Source organism: Monodelphis domestica, chromosome 1, assembly GCF_027887165.1.
Source record: "Monodelphis domestica isolate mMonDom1 chromosome 1, mMonDom1.pri, whole genome shotgun sequence".
In the NCBI taxonomy this organism is placed as follows: Eukaryota; Metazoa; Chordata; class Mammalia; order Didelphimorphia; family Didelphidae; genus Monodelphis; species Monodelphis domestica.
This window is the reverse complement of record NC_077227.1, coordinates 4,390,930-4,415,443: the sequence shown is the minus strand read 5'-3', so window position 1 is coordinate 4,415,443 and position 24,514 is coordinate 4,390,930.

The following is a 24,514-nucleotide window of genomic DNA, read 5'->3' as shown; positions in this document are numbered from 1 at the left end:
TATTAGGCAGTGATTTATTTAGACAGTGAATCTCATTTACTCTAATCCATTAAAACTAATTGGACAGGAATTAAAGTCTGTGAGGTGGCTTGGTGGTAGGAAATACAGTCCCAGAGGGCAGTGATCCAGAAAGGGTTTTCACTGAATTCAAGTGAGGGAAGTAGTGAAGTGCAGGGGCCTGGAAGTCAGAAGTCTTGGGTTCTACTAATGACTGTGAATTTGGGAAAGTTGTTTAACTCCCCTGAGCTCATTTCTTCAGATTCAAAATAGAGATAATACCTGCCTTGACTTGGTGAAGTCACATGACATCAAGAATTACTCATCTTTAGGAGCTATTGAGCTGTCCTTAAAATTACTTTTGTAATCTAAACTTGGCAAAGATTCTATCCTTTCATGCCCTGCTCTTTGTTGCAGATTTCTCCTTCTCTGCCTCTCTTTGTCTCTCTCTGTTTCTGTCTCTATCTCTCTCCTTTCATTGCTGCTCCTCCCTCTCTCTTCCTCCCTTCCCCCACCTGTGATTTTTTGGGGTGGGGTGACACCCTACCTTCTCCCTATTATGCTTCTTAGATCTCACATTGCAGCATTGAGGTGAGGCTGCCTTCTTCAGTGCTCTGCCCATAGAGTTCAGGTATTGGCAGTTCCTTGAAAGGCAAGGGGGTTCTCCATGGCTAAGCCTGTGCCTGTAGCTGAGGACAATTCTACCTGAGTTGGAGGTTCTTCTCTAAGTTGCTACCAGGAATGACTTTTTTAGGCACAACAATTCTCATAGTCCATCTCCTTTACTAAAAAAGGGTTAACTATCTCTTATTCAAAGGGATGTCTTTAGAGATTAAACCACTAACCTTCACCTCTTGAAGTACGCATGAAATGCCCTCACAATTCTATGGCTCTAGAAGTCTCTAAATCTTTCCCTAAATCTCTTTGTCTGGGCCTCTAAGGAACATAGAATGTTATATTAACCATTTACCATTTTTGGGAAAATTTTATTTAATTAGTCAATTTAGAATATTTTTCCTTGGTTACAAGAATCATGTTCTTTCCCTCCCCTCCCCTCAACCCCCTCCTATAGCTGACATGCAATTCCACTGGGTATTACATGTGTCTTTGATTAAAACCTATTTCCATATTGTTGATGTTTGAACTAGGGTGATCATTTAGAGTCTACATCCCCAATCATGTCCCCATCGGCCCATGTGATCATCTACCATTTTGATAAGCATATACCATCTGTGTCTTTATTCCAGTAACTGAAAAAATATACTAACCGATCCAGGCCAGGCACGGATCACCGGGGTACTTCTCCAGAGACCTCTTGATGTAGTGAGTGACATTTAAACATTAATGACTAATTTTGGTATCTGGCTATCCAACCTGTTCTGAATTTAAGTAGTTGTATTATAGTCTGATGCAAAGGTATGCATGGGTAAACTGTATGCAAAGGTAAAATATGCATGGGAAATATTTAGCAAAATAAATGAAAATCCAACAAAACATATAAACCATATAATACTACATTTTAAAACTGTCAATATGCAGCCTATAGAGATTCTTTTTTTTTTTAAACCCTCACCTTCCGTCTTGGAGTCAATACTGTGTATTGGCTCCAAGGCAGAAGAGTGGTAAGGGCTAGGCAATGGGGGTCAAGTGACTTGCCCAGGGTCACACAGCTAGGAAGTGGCTGAGGCCAGATTTGAACCTAGGACCTCCCATCTCTAGGCTTGGTTCTCAATCCACTGAGCTACCCAGCTGCCCCCTAGAGATTCTTATGCATGGATTAGTAACTCCCATTTCAATTTGAGTTTGACACCACTGGTCTAATCCACTATCTTTTCAAAAGCATACTATGAGCTACTTTATTGAAAAGCCTTGATAAAATCTAGATCAATTCTATCCATCCCATTACCTTAATTTACTCAGTAATCCAGTAAAAAGTAAATAAAGTGAGTGTGGCATTTCCTGTTCTTGATGGGGCCATGTTGACTCTTTGTAATCACCTTTTCCTTTCTCAGATTCCCTTCTTTGTCAACAATTTCTTTAATGACTTGTTCTAGAGTATCTAAATCGAAATATTCTAAAAAATTGAAGTGTATCACCTGGAATTTTAGCAAATAATTAAAACTAGGCCATTTCACCAAACAGAATATTACTTATTAATTGGGGCATGTGATCTACTAATTAAAGACAGGCCAATTGGGCCTTCATCCATGTGTAAAGACTTTGAATAGGAAGTTGATAGAGTTTTTTATACTGAGGTGTATCTTCCTTCTGATTGGCTTGATAGTACATCACTTGGCTCTCTCAACAATTTCAATTGCTGGATATTTTAGTGAGGAGGAAAGCTTAGATATCAATTCCTCCCCTACTACTTCATCTATAGCTTCACTATAGCTACACTGACCCCCCTCCCCCCCACCTCTGTCACTTAAGAAATGGCATTTTATTTTTGGATAAACAGAGGGCAGGGATATTTCTATAGGTAAATGCCTTAGAAAGTCTGGGAATAATTACCTTACTCAATTATGCCTTTGAGAAACCTACCTGACCTTCAGAGGCTAAAGGTTGGAGGAGTGGATGGATTCATATTAAATATCGGTAATAAATAATATAATCCAATATTAATTTTCCTTAACTGATATATAGTTTGTGGTCTCTCTTTTTTCTCCTTCAAAAATTAGGGACATTATTTGCCCTTCTCCAATCTGTAGCATTTCTATTTTCTATGATGCTTTTTAAAGATCACTGATAGTGTCTCAGAAATCATTTGTTTCAATTCTTTTAAAACCAGAGTCTTCTAGGCCTGGTAATTCACATTTATCAAGGGCAACCAGGCTTTTATTATCTTCTTTCTTATTTTGGATATCAATTTCTCCATTTTCCACTTTTGATTCTCTCATTTCCAGCACAAATATTATTCTCGTTGGTAGATAAAATGAACAAATTCTGATTTGAGCAGTTCTGCCAATTACCACTGCTCCATCTACCTAGATCAAGGTTTGATTCTGTCTTTGGGTCTCCATTTTCTTCTAGGCAGTATAGTTTGGAGCATAGTGAGCTGGATTGTGAAGCTGTATCTTCATGTCTTCAGTGTGACCTAGATCAAGTCACTAAGGTAGCTCTGACTATAAGTTATGGAGAAAGTGTCAACCTACACTGATAAAGTGAATTGGCTCACCCTCCAATTCCCTGTGCCAATCAAATTGGTATTGAGAATTAGGAAATTACAAATTTAGTCCCTATTTCTTTAGCTAAAAACTATGATGAAGGAAGGAGAATAGAAACTGAGAAACTCCATGGTTCAAAGGAGACAACATCCACACAGGTAATTTGAACTATGAGTGCAGTCCCTCTGGGATGGTCTATTTGTTGGTCTATTACATGTTTTTTGTGAGTGAGCAGTAATGCGGGCCTCAGAAAAGTTGTGTAGTGCTAAAGTGACTCTAGAAGTCAGTGTGCCCTATATAATGGAAAACTAGAAGTCAAGGAGAAGGTAGGAAGCACATTCTTCTTCAACCCAGTGGTGTAGGTTCTGTAGTAACCGGGCTATAGCATCACTCCCCCTTCCCCTTGTTATGATTCAGTTGTTTGAGAACCTGACACATGTTACTGCTCTCCAGTCAGATTCTTTTTGTTTCCAGACAGTCTTCAGGTCTTGTTGGTCCCCAAATAATTCATATGACCTTGGTCTTGTGAAGGAATAGAAGACATTAGATAAAAGAGTGGCTCAGAGAAAAAGGTTCTGAATTTGGAATCAAAGGATTTAGGTTCAAAACTCAGTTCTGCTATTTGTTATGTGTGATGTTAAACAAATCACTTCCCTTTCTTGAGCCAGGATTACCCCTTTGGTAAAAAGTGAGCATTACACTAGATGTCTTTGGTACCTTCTAGCTTCAAATTTATGATGCTACGAATGAAAGTTTTTCATGAGCTTTGCCTCAACTTTGACAAAAGTCATATTGGGTCAGCACTGGGAGCTGTCCACCTGTGATGGGAGGCTTCTGAGCATTGAAATGGCTCTTGTATCTAAAAAAATTCTTATCACATTTTTATTTGCCCTCTAAGAGAGTTGGGGTGTTTTTTAAATAGCAAATTGGCAACTGGCATTACTGATTCTTGATTGAAAGCCCTTACTCTTTCTTCTTGGCTTCTCCAAATGGAAATGCTAAAAGTTGCCTAGCTCTAAGTAGTGTCAATGCTTCCATTCTCCATCTTGAGCCAAACAGATGTCAGCTCTTAAAAAAAAAAAGGTGGATGAAATTGGATGCATCCCAAAGAGGAAATGAACAGAACAAAGCCCTTCTGACTAATGAAGGCTTTGTGGACTTTAATTTAGCATTAAATTTCAGTGATGAAATATCAAAAATAGAGAGAGGCTTTTCAGGATCATTTTGTTTCTCACCATGGGGAAAAGTAGAAAATGAATATGCATGGAACTGATAAATGAGTCACTTAAGGATTTGGATTTTCAAGACACTAATTGTTTGCAAAATAATTCTTTTCCAAAATGTCTTTGCTTAATGGGAATATCCGGAGGAAGACTGATATCAAGGCAACACCTCATATTTTAAAATTTACCTGCTGAAGTCAATTGGCCCCAGATGTATTGTTGAAGATAAAATTCTCCTTCTCCTTGACTTCTCAGCTCAGAATCCTCCAGGGTTTCTTTTGAAAATCCTGAAAGTATTTCTTGACAAACTTAAAATCACTTTTATCTCTGTGACAGGCTTGTTTTTGACAGTTTTCTCAAGAAATACTTGAACAAACAAGCCCTCTTTCCAAATCCCCAAATCCAATTTTGCTACTTCCTTTTCTGAATATGAGAACAGTCATGGAGGACAGGGCCTTTCTGGACTATCTCTTGAGAATCAAGTCAGAGGGAAAAGATCAGTGAGAAAGGACGTAACTGATGCTTGCAGAAAATTCTGTTTAAATTGCTGCTTCAGTAAAACTTAAAGGCTCTAGGGTCATTACCTTATATAAGAAACTAAAATAAAACTAAAACTGAGATGAGAATAAGAATAAAGCTAACTAAATAAAAAGAGAAGGCTAAAAAATGAAAGAAGAAACCTCTCCAAGAACTGCTCTCCTTTCTTTGGTGTCTACATTTTTCTTCTCATTTCCAGAGTTCAGAATAGTTGCTTAATAGACAAATTCCCTATAGAACATGAGCTTCTCAAGATCAAGGAATGTTTCATTTTTTTACTTTGTATCTCCAGTGGTCAACCCAGTCATGGCTTATGGTAGAAACTCAGGATTGCTTATTGATTGATTGATTAACTATTTTCTGTTGTAGAAGAAAGGCTCTTCATTATATGGGGACATGGTAGCTTTCTTACACAAAATGTCCATATCCCTGTCATCCCACATACATATTCCCTGGACTTTAGACTTTTTTCCAATTAAATTAAAAAGCTCATTTTTAATTGGTGAATAATATTGTTTCATTATAAAAACCTTTCCTTAAGTGCTTTTTCTGTGCCAGGCCCCATGCTAGGTTTTGATTTCTCCTGGATATGAGAATTCTTTCTCCAGCAGAATCTGTGGTCCAACTTCACAGAAGATCACAAGCACCAATACTCTACTATATGATGTTCCCAGAAACATTTCCTCTTGAATATCATCATGATTTTCAAAATGTTAATGTGATTTGAAAAATGAAAGCCTGGAGCATTAAATTAAAGAGAGTTTCAAATGAGCCTGTGGTATTACATGACTACTAATGTGGAAATGGGACCCCAGGTTTGGAACAGTGGTCAGATTGTGGTAAGTCCCAATACCTCTTTACATTTGGTAGCTGAAATACTCCTGGAGATTTTATGATTATGATTATGATTATTTTAAAACCCTTGCCTCTGTCTTAGGACTAATACTGTGTATTGATTCTAATGGAGAAGAGTGGTAAGGGCTAGGTAATAGGGGTTAAGTGACTTGTTCAGTGTTACACAGCTAGGAAGTGCCTGAGGCCAAATTTGAACCCAGGACCTCCCATATCTAGTCCTGGCTCTCAATTCACCAAGCCATCTAGCTGCCTCTGGAGACTGATTTATTAAATCCTTGATCTTGATAAGATTTTAAATAATATCCCCCACCTATCAATTACAGGCAAAGGCAATTTTAGCCACTCATTTAAATTTTTTTTAAGTCCTAAATTTTCTACCTCCTTTGTTCCTTCCACTCTTCTTAAGACAGTAAGCAACTGGATATAGATTTTCCATGTGCAATCATGTAAAACATTTTTTCCATAGTAGTCATTTTGGGCAAGAAAATCCTTGGTCTTAAAAGGAGATTGACAAATCAGAGTGGACTGAGGGGTGGGTGACTGAGGGGGGTAGGAGGACTGGATGACATTTTTCTAAATCTCATGGAGAGTTAATATGGATCCTAAGATTTAACACAATATTGTGTATGCTTCTATGGTAGTTGTGCACCATCTATTACTACCCCCTATATGACTCCTTTTACCCCTCATCATTCTCTCTTCACATACTGCTGTTTCTGAGTCTCTGCTGGAATGAGTGACTCTTGAGGTCATAGTCTCTTCTTTTTCAAGCTCTTGTGTCTTCCTTGATGATGGTTGGCTCTACAACAACGCTGAAAATGGCACCAAAAAGATGCCTGGTCAGTGTGGGGCTCTGAACCCATAGAGGAAATTATGGTGGAGTCATTTTTCCTGGTTGATGAAAACCACTGTGGATACCATCAGGGACTAAATTCTGAGATTCTGAGATGTTATGAAATGTACCATGCTCTCTCATTAGTGTTTGCTTTATTCCATATCCAATACACATGTTGTCAAGTAGAGAAACCTAATAAAGGGTGGGACAAGATAACAAGAAGTGTTGGTGAATGCAGAGCTTCAAGGAGGATTTCATTGATTTTTTCATCACTTGTCTCTAGAGTGCATGGTTCCATTTTTATACTAAAACATCAGTGTTGAATGGAAAATATCCAAAGGAATGAGCAAAGTGCATCAGCTTCTAGCCATCAATCTGATGAAAGGTCTGATTCTCCATTTACTGGCATTTTAACACCCAATGCTCAAATGCTTAGTTCCAGATTTCCCTGACATTGGCTTGGCACATCAAGAAGTTGTCTCTGTGTGAATTAGAGAGATGGAGGCAAACCACTGTCTCTCCCCTACTTTTGCTGGTGTCATCATTACTGAGCCTGAGGCACTAATTAGAACTTAGAGGAGAATGCCCATCTAAAAATAATTACTATTTTATGGAGGGACATGCTGCTTTTCCTCTGCAGAGTAGAATTACCTGCTTTCTCTCTCTCTTGCCTTTTGGTTCTGTTTCTTTTTGATCAATGCTCTGGCCCCCTTAAATGAACTCCTTATAGAGTCTTTCTTCCTCAATATATTATGATCTTCTTCCCCATGTTATTGATTTAACTTTCTTGTCACTCATTCTGACTTTCTCCAAGTCTTTCCAAAGGCAACTGAAGTAGTTGGAGAGAGAGATTGGTTGTAAGAAACCTGAATCTGGTGCAAGAATCAGCCCAGATTTTGTTTGTGATCTGCCAAACTTTTTGCCTTTCTCTTATGTTCATCACTACCCCACCCTTCCCTCAGTGACTGGGAAATTGTAGCTTTCCTTATATATTTTGGTGGATTGTAGGAAGAAAATAAAACAGTTTTGACACGATGGCTAACCTTCTTATGATAATAGGCAGCAGAGTGTATGGGAAAGAGTAATGGACTTGGAGTCATAGGACCTGAATGTGAATCCTTATTCTTCCAATTCCTGGGTGATTTTGGTCAAGTAACTTACCTTCTCCGGGCTTTGATTTCCTCATTTGTAAGATGAGAGTTTTGGACAAGATTATCTCTAAGGTCCTTTCTAGCTCAAGATCTAGGTTCCCATGATTGTTGTAAGTTGCTTTGCTGAAATTGTCCAGGTTTTAGGGGGTATGGTGTCCCCCTCCTCCTGCCAGATGATTGACTGGAGAAGTGTCAGTTGTCCTATAGGTCCTTGCCTTCCTAGTCCTTAATGCAGTCCAGACTAAGTTTGCAAATAAGAATGCCTCAGGGCAGAGAGGCATAGGGAAGCCATTCTGGAACCAAGGCATTCAAAACGTCACAGGGGGATGTATCAAAGCAGATACTAGAAGGACAAGGGAGTAGATGGGAGACAAGTTTGAAGTATGAATGGACAAAGAGGTGGGAGGAGCTGCTGGAGGACCTGAGCTGAAGGGTGAGAAGAAATGAGGAGAAGGCCTCAAAAGAGATGAGAAAGAAAATGTAGAAAAGGATTCAAGGGAAAGAAGAAAGTCATTGGAAAGACAATAACAAGTTTGGGAGAATCTAGAGGCTTTCACCTTACAAGGATAAATTCATTGGAGTCACACAGTTTCCTAAGGAAGCAGCTCTGATTTATAGATGAGGAAACTGAGGCTGAAAAAGATCAAGTAGCTTGCCCAGGCCCACAAAGCTAGTAAGTATTCAAGGCAAGATGTGAACCTGTGTCTTCCTGATGTGAAGCCTAGTGTTCTGGGCACAGTGTCATGTTTTCTCTTGGATAAGGCAAGAGTGTAGTCAGATAAGGAAAAAAGAAAGTTGGGGATGATAATCAAGATTCAAATGGGGAAGGAGAATGTCAGCTCTCAGACAACAAGCTCCCACAAGCAGGCTGCCCTGAAAAGTCTCAAAGGGGACTGTTAACAAAAATGAGGGAGCCAGAGTATCTCTCTTTCAGCAAGTACAGTAGAGCAAGAGGGAGTTTGTGATGGCCTGAAATGAGTGGAAGATGTTTTTAGAATATTTTTTCCATGGTTACATGATTCGTTATTCCCCCCCTTCCCCTCCTCTCTCCCCTCCCAGAGCTGATAAGCAGTTCCACTGGGTTATACATGTATCATTGTTTAAAACCTATTTCCATGTTACTCATATTTGCAGTAGAGTGATCTTTTAACATCAAAACAAAACCCTAATCATATCCATATCAAACCATGTGATCAATGATATGGTTTCTTTTCTGTCTATCCACTCCCACAGTTCTTCCTCTGAATGTAGATACATTCTTTCTCCTAAGTCCCTCAGAATTGTCCTGGATCTTTGCATTGCTGCTAGTAGAGAAGTTTGTTACATTTGATTGTGCTACAATGTATCCCTCTCTGTGTATAAGGTTCTCCTGGTCCTGCTCCTGTTGCTCTGCATCAGTTCCTGGAGATATTTCCAGTTTACATGGAATTCCTCCAATAATTTCTTAAGCAACAAAGCCAGAAAGAGCTCAACATCAAAACAATGGATAAAAGGACTGTCTTAGGGAATGAAGGGGATCCTAAAAGATTTTAGGAGGCTGGAAGACAAAAGAAGCTGAAGGAAGGAAAGAGGAAGAAGGAACATAGGTCACTTGGTGCTCAGAATAACAGAGGGGGCTATACATGAGGAAGATGAGCCTAGAGGTTATGGGTAGGAAGGAGCTATTTGTTCCCAAAGGTCAGTGATGCTGACTCTCTCATTTCCTCTTTATTACCCTTTTTGGGTGATCTAATCAGCCCTTATGGGTTATTTGCTATTTTAATGAAGATAATTTCAAAATCCATATATTTGGTAATAATTTATCTCCTGAACTTCAGACTCAAGCAGCCTAAAAAATGCTTCCAACTAGATGTCTGATAGCTGACTTAAATTTAGTTGTCCATGTGAGCTCATGCCCTTTCCTCTAAACTTACCCCCTTTCCAAACTTTTCTGTTGAAGACACCATTATCCTCCCAGGCTCTAAGCTTTAAAGTCTCAGAGTCATGCTTGTCTCCTCCCTTTCTCTTGCCTTTCATACCCAGTTGGGTGCCAAGTTTTATTCATTTTCCATTATGTCTCATATCCATTATGTCTCTTATGTCTTTCCTCTTCTTTCCACTCATCTAGTTACTGCTCTATTTAGGCCTTCATCATATCTTGACTGGACTACCAGCTGTATCATCCATTTAGACTTCTCTCTTCTGTCTAATCTCTCCTTCAGAAAATTGCCAGAATAATCCTTCTAAAATTACAAGTTGAACCTCCTCACTCCTCACTCCAAATCTTCAGTCACTCCTTTTTGTCTTGACAATGACACAATCCCCTTGTTTGGCACTTCAAGCCCTTCATAACTCAGCTCCAGCCTTCCTTTCCAAACTTATTTCATGTGACTGACCTGCAGATATTCTGTGGACAAGCTAAACTGACTGTCTTGAATTGGACACTATCTCCTGCCGCCATCACTTTTGTACATGCTTTATTCCATGACTAGAATGCACTCCTTCCTCATCTGTGCCTGGGGAATCTCTAGTTCTCTTCCTGACTCAACCCAGATGCCATCCACTGTGGGAAGACTTTCTTCAGTATTGACCTCTTTCTTTCTCCTTTTTGTTACCATATTTGCTATTGGTTACGTATTGGCCTTCACTGGTAAAAAAGAAACTCCTTTTAGACAGGAACTATATTTCTCTCTGCCCTAGTTCCCCTCAGGCTGAGCACAGTGTTTTGCACAAAGAAGAAGTTACTGTTTGTTGGATTGGACGAGACTGAAGAATTCAAAGGTCTACCAATGTATCAAAGGATCACTTTTATGTTCCATCAAAACCTCATTTGGCATAAAGGCACTAAGAAATCTCTAAAACATGGAACAGTGGATTTAGAATTCAGGAGGACCTGAATTTTCTGTTGTAAATTCTTCTGGGGGAGTAGTTCTGTATGGGCACAGCATGAGCCTCTTCTCCAGGCTTGATGGTCTATGGCTCTTTTTCTGGAATTGTGGAGGAAGAAAGATGAGTGTGGGACAGCCTGCCTGCCTCTTAGATCTAGGCAGAGCAGCAGACCTAGAGAATAACGTAGGGAAATGGAACAGCTTTGTCACGTATATTGTAGCCAAGCAGTCTCTTCATGACTCTTTCTTACATGCATATGTGTGCACATGCAAAGCTGTTCCAAATCACTTCCCTATTCACAAGACTTCAATTCTATCCAGACAATATGTATTCGGTCCTCCTGGGCAAGACACTGACATTTTATTGTCCCACATTAAATAGGATCTGTTTCTGGCAAAGGCAGCTTTTCGGAACCAGGTTGAGTATTCTAAAGAAATATACTTTCCCCCTTGTAGATCCTGTTCTTCTTCCCTCTCCTCATCATTTGAGAACACCCTCAGATCCCTAACTCTGTGTGTGTGTGTGTGTGTGTGTAAAATTTCTGGTCATGATAAGTCTCCTAGGACAGCACTGAAATCAGTCAGTCAGCAACCTAGCTAAATGATTGGTGTGAGGGTTTTTTTTTCTCTTTCCTTCCCTTTTCCTTCCTCCTTTCCTCCTCCTATCTTTGCCTCTCTCCCTTGTCCCTCTCCCTATCACTCTCTTTGTCTCTATCTTCTTCTACTTCTCTATCTCCCCTCTCCATTCCCTTCCTCTCTTCCTGTCTTCTTTTCTCCTTTCCCTTCCTCCATCCATCTGTCCCTCCCTCCCTCTCTCTCCTTCCTTCCCACCCCCTCTAATGAGCTCGAGTGTGTAAGGTTGTGCTGAACTTGTAAGCGCAGATGCAATGAAATCAATGGTTCTTTTTGGAAGTCTACAATACAGGGAGTGAGTGAACACTGTCAATACAGCATAATTACTCCTGGAATCTGGAACAAACCCTTTGATGAGAGCTGACTTTCCCGGGATGAAAGGAAGTGCTGCTGAAGCAGCAGCTTGGAAAGAGCACCTTAGACTTCTCAAAGGAGACGACCATCATTTATGTATTGCCTATCATCCTCTAATCAAAAGGGAAACAGACATTTCCTTCCTCAAGACCAACAAAGAATACCATTACTTCTCAACTCCATTTTAGATAATGAATTTACTGTGTGTGAGCACACACACACACATACACACACACATACATGTCAGTTCTGACTTAAGGATTTAATTCAAGTTAACAAACATATTTTTTTAAACCCTTACCTTCCGTCTTGGAGTCAATACTGTGTATTGGCTCCAAGGCAGAAGAGTGGTAAGGGCTAGGCAATGGGGGTCAAGTGACTTGCCCAGGGTCACACAGCTAGGAAGTGGCTGAGGCCAGATTTGAACGTAGGACCTCCCGTCTCTAGGCCTGGTTGTCAATCCATTGAGCTACCCAGCTGCCCCCTTAACAAACATTTTTTAAAAATTTCCAATGTGTCAGGCACCAGGAATAGAAACAAAGCAAAACAGGCAGTCAGCCAGGAGCTCAGATTCTGTTGGAAAAATAGAGTAGGGTGCTCTGGGGTTCATGTATTTCCTCCTCATGTGTATTTCCTCATTGTGTCTCCCTCCCCAACTGTTGGTGTGCAAACCTGTAAGACTGTGGAGCTTTGTATGGTCAGGAAAGATTTCTTGTAATTTATCTTATTAACTTTCTAATTAAAAATCTTTTACATTGAACTAATCTGTCTTTTGACTGGCAAGAGAAAAACACTGTTGAGGCCTCCATGAGCTAAGATTTTGTTTTAGTGGATGCTGACTTGGTGGTGTAGTGAAGTGAAATCCAGGTCTGTAGTCAGGAAGTCATCTTCCTGAACTTAAATCTGGCCTTAGACACTTCCTAGCTGTATGACCTTGGGCAAGTCATTTAACTGCATTTGCTTCAGTTTCCTTGTCCATAAAATGGACCACTACAGTATCTTTTCCAGGAGAACAACAAATGGGGTCACAAAGCGGCAGACACAACTGAAAACAAATGAGCAATGACAGACCCAAATCCCTATAATACACATTTGCCACAAACCTGGGATGCTCTTTGAAGGGCTCAAATACGGTGGGATAAGGATGACAGAAATCTATTGCTTCCGGGGAGACTCCAGCCTTTTAAATTATAGCAAAATCCCATCATCTTGAACTGTTTAGATTTATTTTTTAAGTTATTCTACTTTTTAAACATTCACTTAGATTTTTTTATTTTCCCTTATTACATGTAAAAACAGTTTCAAACACTTTTCAAAGAATTTTGAGTCTTGAATTCTCTTCGTCCATTTCCCCAAACACCACTGAGATGGTGAGCAATTTCATAAAGTACATGTGCAATCATGTAAACCATTTCCCCATATGAATCCTTTTGTGAAAGGAAACTCGAACAAAGGAAAATGAAGACAGAAAGTGAAAGAAGTTTGTTTTGGTCTGGATTCATACGACCTCAGTTCTTCCTCTGGAAGCAGCTGACTTTTTAAAAATCATAAATCTTTTGGGACTATTTTGGATCACTGTATTGCTTAGTTATTCACAGTTGTTCATTGTATAGTACTTCTGTCCTTATGTACGATGCTCTAATTCTGCTTAGTTTGCTTTGCCTCAGTTTGTGTAAGTCTTTCCAGGTTTTTCTGAGCTCCTCTTGCTCATCACTTCTTATAGCACAATAGTATTCTATTACAATCATATACTATCTATATCAGCCATTTCCTGACTGATGGGTATCTTTTCACTCTCCAATTCTTTCCCCCCACCAAAAAAAACCCCTACTTTAAATATTTTTGTACTGATAGGTCCCTCCCCCTCCCCCCCTTTTTAGCTCTTTGGGATACAAGCCTAGTAATAGTATTCCTGCACCAAAGTGGGTGTGTTGTTTTATAATTTTGGGGGCATAGGTTTAAATTGCTTTCTCAAATGGTTGAGTCAGTTCACAACACCCCCAACAATGCATTAATATTTCAATTTTCCCATGTTCCCATCCAAATTTTGTAATTTTCTTTTCTGTCATAATAGCTAATCTGTTAGATGTGGGGTGCACCGTACCTCAGAGTTGTTTTAATTTGCATTTTCTACTCAGGAGTGATTTACAACATTTTTTTGCATGACTCTAGAGAACTTTAGTTCCTTTGAGAACTTCTTGTTCATATCCTTTGACCATTTATCAATTGAGGAATGACTTACATTCTTCTACCTTTGACTCATTTCTCTGATTGAGAAATGAAGCCTTTATTAGAGGCTCACAAAAAATGTTTGCACCATTATGATTGCTGTGTATTATTCCCCATCCTCTTTCCTATGATTCAGTTTCTGACCATCACATCCTCCAATTTTCTTTCCTTTCTATCAGCCATATCTCCTTCTCTTATCCCTTTCCAGTCCTACTTTCCTATAGGGTAAGATAGATTTCTGTACCCAAATGATTGTGTATGTTTTTCTCTCATTGAGCCAATTTCTGATGAGAGTAAGGTTCACATGATCCCCTCCTTACCTTCCCCATCTTCTCCTCCCCTATAAAATCTCTTTCATGCCTCTTTTATCTGTGAAAAGTTACTTCATTCTATTTTCCCTTCCCCTTTCTTCCCAACGCATTCCTCTTTCTCATGCCTTAATTTAATTTAATTTAATTTAATTTTTTAGATATTATCCCATCACATTCAACTTAGACCCCTGCCCTCTATCTATCTTTCTTCTCACTGCCTTAATAATTATAAAATTCTTAGGAGTTACCAGAATCCTCTTCCCATGCAGGGTTGTATACAGTTAAATTTTATTGAGTGTCTTTTGATTTCTCTTTTCTGTTTACCTTTTTAGGCTTCTCTTGAGTCTTGTATTTGAGAATCAAATTTTCCATTCAGCTTTTGTCTTTTCTTCAGGAATGATTGAAAGTCCTCTATTTCATTAAACGCCCATTTCCCCCCTAAATGAGTATGCTCAGTTTTGCTGGGTAAGTGATTCTTAGTTTGAAATCCCAGCTCCTTTGCCCTCTGAAATAGGCTGATGGCCTGGATTGATGGATTTGTTAATAGGGAGATACCAAGGTTTGATGATTTCTTGGTAACCCCAGTGAAGAAGGACTGCATGCCTCCTTTTTACAAAAACAAAACAAGAGTTTATTCTGAACCACAGTAAGCTGAAAGGGAGGATTAGGGAACAGGATGCCCTGATCTAAGAATTCTAGCTATACCCCTCCCCCCCCAGACCCCTGCAAAGGGGTTTCTTCATTTGTCTTCCAGCTCCGTAGATCCCTACACTGACTGTCTCAAAATCCCAGCTGTCACTACCTGACACTATAATCCTCCCAGATAAGTTTTGGCAAGTAGTTTAAGGTTGAATTCTTTATCTCAGAGTACAACCCTGACCAGTTAGGCCTAAGATGGCTGTAGGCCTTACCATGAAAGACAGATAGGTTCACTGGTCAGACACAGATCTGTAGAGCAGCTGGAAACACTCTTTCAGTAGGCTGGAAACACTTGAGTTGATTACAAGGTATTGAAGGATTTCTCCAAATAGGGTACCAGAGTTGGTAGCTTCACATTCAAAGGGAAAGGAAACCAACCCCCTCCTTGGCTCATAGAGATCCCAAGCAGGAGGAAGTTGTAACTTCAGCCTGTCCCAGTAACAGGAAGTCCAAAAGGCCTCCAGTCACTCCCAGTGTCCTTTTTTATCCATTCCCCATATTCCAGAACACAGTTCCATAGTATGTGGTCTTTGTGAACTCTCCTCTTTGTTACCTTCTTGCAACTAATTTCTCTCTTCCCCCCAACACCTCTAGAATATAAAATTCCAGGTCCTCAAACCTTTTAATATAGATGCTGCTAAATTTTGCATCATCTTGACTGTGGCTCCATAATATTTGAAATGTTTCTTTTTGGGGGCTCATAATATTTTCTCCTTGACATGAGAGTTCTGAAATTTGACCATGATTTTCCTGGGAGTTATCCTTTTGGGATCCCATTTAGGAGGTGATTATTTGATTCTGAATTTCTATTTCTATTTTCCCCTCTGATTCTAGACTATCAGATCTCTAGAACCCTTTGCTGTTAAGTCAGGTGCCCCTAAGGCCTGTTCCTGTTGCCCATGGTAGGGACTGCCTTAGAGTGCTGCTTTCAGCTCCACTGTGCCCCCACTCCCATGCACTAGATCTTTCATGCCAGCCTTCTAAGTTGTTTTGGGCTGGACAATTATGTCATCCCCCATGTTTTTTCAGGTTATGCTACTCCAGAATTCATTCTTTGGTAGAGATTAGGGAATCTGTGTACCTTCTCTGCCAATGTGGCTTTACTCCCACTGCATAGATTTCTAATGAGATGTTTACAGGAGAAGAATGTAGCAAGGTGGCTTAGTGGATGGAGTGCTGGACCTGGAGTCAGGAAGACTTGAATTCTAATCCAGCCTCAGAAATTTACTGATCTGTGAGATCATGGGTAAGTCACTTAAGCTCTTTTCATGCACTGGAGCAGGGAATGAATGGCAAACCCTTGCAATATCTTTGCCAAGAAACCCCCATCAACAGTATGGTCTGTAGGATGATGAAGAGTCAGACACAATTGAATTACTGAAGAATAACAATGATTCTAGAACATTTTTGTTGAGTTTCTTTAAAGCACTTTTTTGAAATTGGGAAAAGTTTTATGGAGTCATCTTGCTTCTGAGACAAAATGATGGTGATCCTAGGCAAGTCACTTAACCATTCAGTGTCCTGAGCAGCTCCTTATAGCTTCACAGTTTAGGCAGTTGCCTATCTGCATTGGTGAAGGGAATTTCCATCCCCAGAATTCCCCAGGCTATTGAAAACACTAGTTCATATGGAAAGAAATAGACCAGAGAAGACTGACTGACCTATCACAGTGCAGTTGGATTATTTGATGTAGGCAGAGGTCTAGAATCAGATTCATATAGTTACCAGTGAAAGGGCCCCAAAGGAAATCTAGCGCAATGCTTCCCTTTTACCCAAAAGGAAACTGAGATACGGGGAGGGAAATATAATTTCCTTCTCATAGTCTGGCCTTACATAATGAACAAGAGCAGAACTAGGAATAGAATCATGGTTTCCTTTCTCCCATTTCGATGTTCTATTTTCTTTCCTAAAACATCTCTCCTGTAAGATTGGATCTATGGAGTTCTGCTGTCCTTTGGGATCACCACACAGTCTTTGCTAGAAGACTTCTAAACCTCCTCCCCACCTCTGTGGGAAGCCCATTCTAGTCGGGGATGGCTCGAATTATTAGGAAATATTTTTTTCTTGGCATCAAACCTAAATCAGACTCTTTAGAACTTCTAACTTCAGTTTCTGGCTCTTCCTTCTGGGGTCAAATAGAAGTAGTCCCGTTCCCCCTTTCATACGACAATCCTTCACATACTCGAAGACAGTAATGATATCCTCTCAAGTCTTTTTTCTCAGAGTCAATATTCCAAGTTTCTTTAACTGTTTCTCAAATGACATGGATTCAGAGCCCGTCACCATTCTGGCTGCCTTCCTCTGTGTCATCTCCAGGGGACAGTTTTTGGTTGGTTGTTGACTCATTCTGAGTTTGCAGTTCATTAACACCCATGACTCCCTTGGAAAACAATGACTGGCTATTTACGACCACGTCCATCTTTGGCATATGAAGTTGATTTTTTGCATCTAAGTGCAAGACTTTGCATTTGTCTCTTTTGAATTTCATCTTACTAAATTCATCCAAAGGCTGTTGGTTTGAATTGAATAAAACTGGTTCCATCCTCTGGACTCTTGTATCATCTAAAGTGCAGATGATCTTGCAGTAGGTCCTTGAAGAAATACACACCATAGTAGCTTTAGGCATCACTTCACCTGGATTTTCCTACAGCTTTGTATAGTCTAGCTTAGAAGTTATTAAGTTTAAGGCCTCACATTTATCACCTTCAGAGTACAGAGGACAGTAGTGAAGAGGCTTTAAAATCCGCTATGCACAACAATGGCTAAAAATATTCTTTCCTGTTACTATTTTTCTATGGGATATCCAAGTAAAAGGTCAGTGCAGTGGTGAGGAATGTTTGAGGACAGAGATGAGAATGGTGTGAAATTCTTAGTTATTAAGTTAGGAAGTTGCTTAGGTGTGCAGATATATGTACACTTCCAAAACAACCCTTCTTTATGCCTTTCAAAGTGAAATAAAGGATCGGCAAATATTCATTTAACTGGGTTAATTAGGTCTGCATTGGTAATCACTCATAAATCACAAATGTAATCATCTAGTGGGGAAGCTAGATAGCATAGTGGATAGAGTGGCAGGCCAGGAAACAGAAACACTCGTCTTTCTGTGTTCAAATATGGCCTCTGACATTTAGTATCTGTGTGACCCTGGGCAAGTCACTTAACTCTGTTTGCCTTGGTTTCCTCATCTTTAGAATGAGCTGGAGAATCAAATGGCAAACAGCTCCAGCATCTTTGCCAAGAAAACCTGAAATAGGATCCCAAAGAGTCAGGCAAGATTGAAAATAATTGAACAAGGAGTAGAGAGGTGGCTCAGTGGATTGAGAGCTGGCCCTAGGTCCTGGATTAAAATCTGACCTCAGATACTTCCTAGCTGTGTGACCTTGGGCAAGTCACTTAGTCCCCATTACCTAGCCCTTTCTGTTCTTCTTCCTTGGAAACTTTAGCATTGATTCTAAGATGGAAGGCAATGCTTTTTTTTGTTTTTGTTTTGTTTTGTTTTTGTTTTTTTTAAAGAAAATGACTGAACAACATTCTAAAAAGAAGAGGCAGTAGGTACCGAACATGGAAGATTGGCCTTGTAATTTAGAAAACCTGGGTTCTGTTCTCAACTGAAACTAACTGTAGGACAATTGACAAGTTTTGGAGCCTCGGAAAACTACAATTGAACTCAGAGATATGTCGGTGATGATCCATGTTGGAGAAGGCAGTTCCCACAATAAGGAAATAACAGGTATTTGATTTATTAATGGGTGAAAGGGCAGTTCAGTTGATTCCCATTTATGCCCTTTTCATCTTGGCAGGTTCCCCAAGACCCTGACAAGAGAGGTTAGGCCTCTCAAATCCTCTTAAGATGGGAAGGCTTAGAGCGTTGGTTCAGAGAGAAATGGCACTGGACGTCTGCTTTCTGAGGACCAGCCTCGCTAAATTTAGAGGAGCTCATCATCTGGTCAAATACAAGCAGATGAACATTTTGGTTCCCACAACTCTCTTTAGGACCATCAATGTAGCCATTTTGTCTCTTGGGGCAGATTGTGACGTATCTAGGTTTTCTCATCCTGTATTATTCACATCCATATTCTTCCACAGTTCTACCCAACTTCATCTCAGGCTCTTGGGCTCAGATATTTACTAGCTGTGTAACCCTGGGCAAATCCTTTAACCTTCATTTGCCTCAGTTTCTTTCTCTGCAAAATTGTTATTGTAACAATCTACTGCACAGAGTTGTTGTGAAGATCAAATGACATGCTATTCATAAGGCATGTCCACAGTGCCTGGCACACCAAAGGCACAGTATTCATGTTAGTCATTATTATTTTTATTACTGATGGTTCATTCATACTAAAGAAGTCTGAGAGCTTTAGCTTTGAGGGTCTGGTCAGAACATCCATTTGTCGTCTTTAGTTTAAGTCTTCTTGCATTTAGGTATCATCTCTTTTTATGTTATGGTACTCATTGGGTATATTGTTCTTCTGGTTCTGATTTTTTCTTCACTATGAATCAGTTCCTACAAGTCTTTCCAATGATTTTCACCAATTATCCAAACCGTGGGCACACATGTTCTTTACCCCTTTTGTTGTTAAAAGTGTCACTCCTATAAATGTTGTACACACGAGACATCCTACTCTCATCAGTCCCCTTGGGTCAGGTCTCTGGATTAAAGGCTACGAGCAAGTTAACTTTCATTGCATGATTCCATATTCTTTTCTGTTACAACGAGTTGGACCAATAGAATGATAGTAAACTACTCTGCTTTTAATCTCATACCTCCATTACCATTTCACATATTTTCCACTACTGACAATTTGATAATTGTCAAGTAATATTTCAGAGCTGCTTCAAAATGGAGCTGCTTCAGAATTTGCATCTCTCTAATTATTAGTAATTTAAAATAATTTTATTTGGTTGATAGCTTATATTTCCTCTTTTGGAAATTACTTGTTGTGAAAACTGCTTGTCTGTTGGAGAGTGACTTTTAATCATGTAGATTTGGGTCAATTCCCTTTAGATTTGGGTGATAGAGCTTCTCAGCATGCAAAGCTATGCTTGTTTGTTTTTCTTTCCATCAATCCTAGGATGTGAGCCATTAAAAAAAGCAGCACTAGGTTCCTGAAGTTTTTTCTTACTTGAAGCAATCTGGTGCCGTTTCCCTCCCCAGACACATTTATAGCTTTTCTTTAACCAACAAACCTTGATACTACTTTTACTGATATCATCTTTATATTCGTTTATATTTTTCTCCTCTAGTCAATCAGTCAAATCAGCCAGCCAGCCATTCCACAAGAATTTATTCAGGTCCTATTATGTCACAATCTCTGTGCTTGGCACTAGGGATGTAAATAGAAAGAATGAAATGATTTCTATCTTTAAGGAGCTCACATTTAAAGGGAGAAACAATATGGATGACTGGATATATGTGTACATATTGATACACATGTATAAATGAAGAAATTAAACATAAATAAATAGGAAGTAATATACAAGGTAGTAGTTTGGGGGTAGAGGTAGAGCAGTTGAAGGAAAAGTAATTTGGAAAGTGTGCTTGTTGTTTATTTTCAGTCAAGTTTGACTCTTCATGGCCCCTTTTTTGGAGTTTTCTTGCCAAAGATACTGGAGCAGTTTGCCATTTTCTTCTGCTCATTTTACAGATGATAACACTGAGGCAAACAGAAGATGAATCTTCCTAATTTCAGGCCTGACACTTTTTCTTTTATGCTCCCTCATTGCCCAAAGTATTCTTGAGTTGTGCCTTGAAGAAAGAGAGAAATTCTGGAAATTGGAGGCAAGGATGACATGCATTCTAGGAATGAGAATGATCATTGTGAAGGGATGGAGATAGGTGATACAGTTTCATATTTGTACACTAGAAGACCAGTTTGGATTGGTCTCAGAGTGATGAAGGGAGTAGTTTAGATGAGAACATGGTTCATGAGTTCTCCCTCTTTCCTTGCCCCCCTCATTTTAATGACTTCTATCTCAGGTGCCCCAGTTTCAAAAAATACTGTCATTTCATCCCCTTCTGTTACCCTTCTTTCCCTGGAATCTTTCTGTTTAATAACCCTCCATGTAATTAGCTCAAAGATACTCATACTCCCCATAAAGGTGGAACTTTTTTTTAAACCCTTATCTTACATCTTGGAATCAATACTGTGTATTGGTTCCAAGGCAGAAGAATGGTAAGGTCTAGGTAATGGGGGTCAAGTGACTTGCCCAGGGTCACACAGTGGGGAAGTGGCTGAGGCCACATTTGAGCCTAGGACCTCCCATCTCTAGGCCTGGCTCTCAATCTACTGAGCTACCCAGCTTCCCCCAAGGAGGAACTTTTAAGAGACAATAATCTTGTCATTTTATTGTAGCATAAATAATGATTTAATCAATTGATCATCAAAGATTTATGAAGGGTCTACTATGTATTCATATTGGAGAAAGAAATGATAAACCACTCTTTTCCAAGAAAACGCTAATTGGGATCATGAAGAGGTGAACAGGACTAAAAATACTGAACAGCAAAAATATGTATATATAGTAAAGCATTGCTAAGCATTGGATGCATAGAAAGAGTTAAAAAACCAATATCTATCTTCAAGGGGCTCATAATTTATCTAGTCTCCTCAAAGCTAACTTTAATTATTTTTCTTTATTAGTTTTCTTTGGGGGAAGGATGATTTTAGTAGCTGACTCTGAATTTTTAAAAGTCTATTCACCTCTTGAATTTCTCAAGAGGAATGATTAAAATGAAAATTATTTTCTTTAAATTCTGCTTTTTCATATGCAATAATATGATTATCATTGAGAATTAAGCTATCTATTTTCAAGCAATATTCATTTGTTTTTCAGTATATAGTAGTCCATCTTTTTCTTTTCTTTTTGTCATCAAGAAAAAATTATTGGAGATTTTAGTTGGTATTTGTTAATATTGAAATCACCTCCACTTCATATTTTGTACTAATCTTCCTTTTATCTTGATATTTGATGACTACCTTTCTAGGTGTGCTAAGTTAGAGATTCCTCTCTAATTTAGTTGTATAGATTGATTCTAGTGATATGACCTTTTGCTAGAATTTCAATATTTCTAGGTGGTTTTTTTGAATGATTTCCTGAAATGTGATTTGCAGGTTCTTGGTTTGGCTGAGTTTTTTTGGAAACATTCAATGATTTTCTGATTGTCACTCTAGATTACCAAGACAAAATAGTTGTAAAGGTTAGGAAATTGATGTTGAGACTTTTTGCACAGGGTCACACAGCTAGAAAGTGTCTGAGGCCAAATTTGAATCTAAATCTTCTCAATTCTAGTCCTAGCTCTCTCCATTGAACCATCTGCCCCTAAAAACAATTTAAAACTTTTTTTTGAAATTTTGAGTTTTACATTTTCTCCATCCCTTCTTCCCTTCCTGAGATGATAAACAATCTGATACAGATTTTACATGTGCAATTATGTAAAATGTCTTTCCATATTAGTCACTTTATAGAAGAGAACTTGAATAATAATAAAAAATCTCAAAATATGTAAAATGAAACATGTTTTAATCTATATTCAGATTCCATCAGTTCTTTCTTTGGAGATAGATGGCATTTTTTCATGAGTCTTTGGAGATTGTCTTGGATCATTGTATTGGTGAGAATAGCTAAGCCACTCACTCACATTTGTTCATCATACAATATTGCTGTTACTATGTACAATGTTCTCTTGGTTCTGCTTACTTCACTTTGCATCAGTGCATGTAAGTCTTTCCAGGTTTTTTTTTAAATCATCCCACTCCTTATTTCTTATAGCCTAATAGTGTACAATTATAATCATACACTTCAATTTGCTCAGCCATTCCTCCAATGTTAATTTTTTTTGTCACCATAATAAGAGCTGCTCTAAGTATTTTTGTACAAATAGGTCCTCTCTCCAATCTATTTTAAAAATATCTTTGGGATACAGACATGGTAGTAATATTGCTGGATCAAAAAGTATGCATAGTTTTAAAGTCCTATAGGCATAGTTCCGAGTTGTTCTTTAGAATGACTGAATCAGTTCACAAATCTACCAATAGTGTATTAGTGTCCCAGTTTTTCCACATCTCCTCCAGCATTAATCATTACCCTTTCCTGTTATCCTGTTAGCCAATCTGATAGGTTTGAGGTGGCATCTCAGAATTGCTTTAATCTGCATTTGTCTAATCATGAGCGATTTAGAACATTTTTTCATGTGGGTATAGATTACCTTCATTTCCACTTCTGAAAACTGCCTGTTCAGATCTCTTGTCCATTTATCAATTGGGGAATGATTTGTATTCTTATAAATCTAATTCAGTTCCCTATATATTTGAAAAATGATGGATCTGTCAGAGACACTTGCTGTAAATTCCTCTGCCCTCCAATTTTCTGCTTTCCTTCTAATATTGGTTGCATTGGTTTTGTTCAACCAAAAACTTTAATATAATTAAAGTTAAAGTTATCCATTTTCCTTTCTGTCTAAGTGTTGTTAAAGGGATTTTCTTAATCACTCCCTCTGTCTCCTTAAGAGGCTAGAGAAAGCAGGATTTCTAAGTAGATCAGAACTGACAGGAGTCAGTGAGCCAAAGCTGAAGATTCTGTTACCTGGGAGACTAGGACTGTGGAGAGGAAGTAGCAGGCCCTTTGACAGGAAGTTAGGGGGGACAGTTGGTCAGTGAGGAGAGAAAGGAAGCAGCCACAGACAGTTGAAGGTCTTTTGCTTCTGGGATCTCTAGAAAGCAGGTCTGTCTCTGAGGCAAGGATCTGCTGGCAGTTGGCTACTGAAAGTTGGGCTGCTGTAGAAAACTGATTGAAGGAGTGAGTGAGTGGTGGCTGTCTATTATTGAAGGGAGTTAGGTATTGTGTACTTAATCTATTCCACTGACCCACCACTCCACTTCTTAGCCAACACCAGATTATTTTGATGATTACCACTTTGTAATACAGTTTGAGCTATGGTATGGCTAGGCCACCTTTCTTCCCATTTTTTTTTGCATTGATTCCCTTGATAATCTTGACCTTCTGTTCACATTATTTCTTGAATCTGAGATGCATCAGCTGGCAGAAAGCAGAAGTTTTCTCCAAATTTGTTGTCTTTTGACTTTATGCTAATATTCCTCCTTGCTCTTCATTTTTTGCCACATCTCTACACCTCTCTTTGTGCATTTGTTGTTTTAAAATTTCATCTTCTGTTGTACCTTATATATTTTCTTGTTTGTCTTTTCTAATCTTCCTTGATTACTGAGAGGTTAAGTGACTTTCCTGGGGTCACCCAGCCAGTAAGTGTTAAAAGCAGGGCTGAAACTCGATCCTTCTTGCCTCCAAAACTTACTTCACCATGTTGTCTTTCAGTAAATTATAAAGCACACTACAAAAATGCACGGCAATCATACAGCATCCTTGTTCTAAGCCCAATGCACTTGCTTTGCCCAATTGAATGGATGGGCTCTCTTTGTGGACTTTCCCCTCACTTAATATCTTCGAAATATACTTCAATTTCCTTTTTGTGGCCTGCTATAAAGGTTTTGATTTTCGGGCTGGTAGCATGATGCAGTAGTAAATGCTTGGAATCTGGTGTTAGGAAGACTAGGATTCCAAACCTGCTTCAAATATTTACTGTATGAACAATCAAGGGCAAATCACTGACATTCTCAGCCCCAGTTCCCTCACTTGCAAAATTG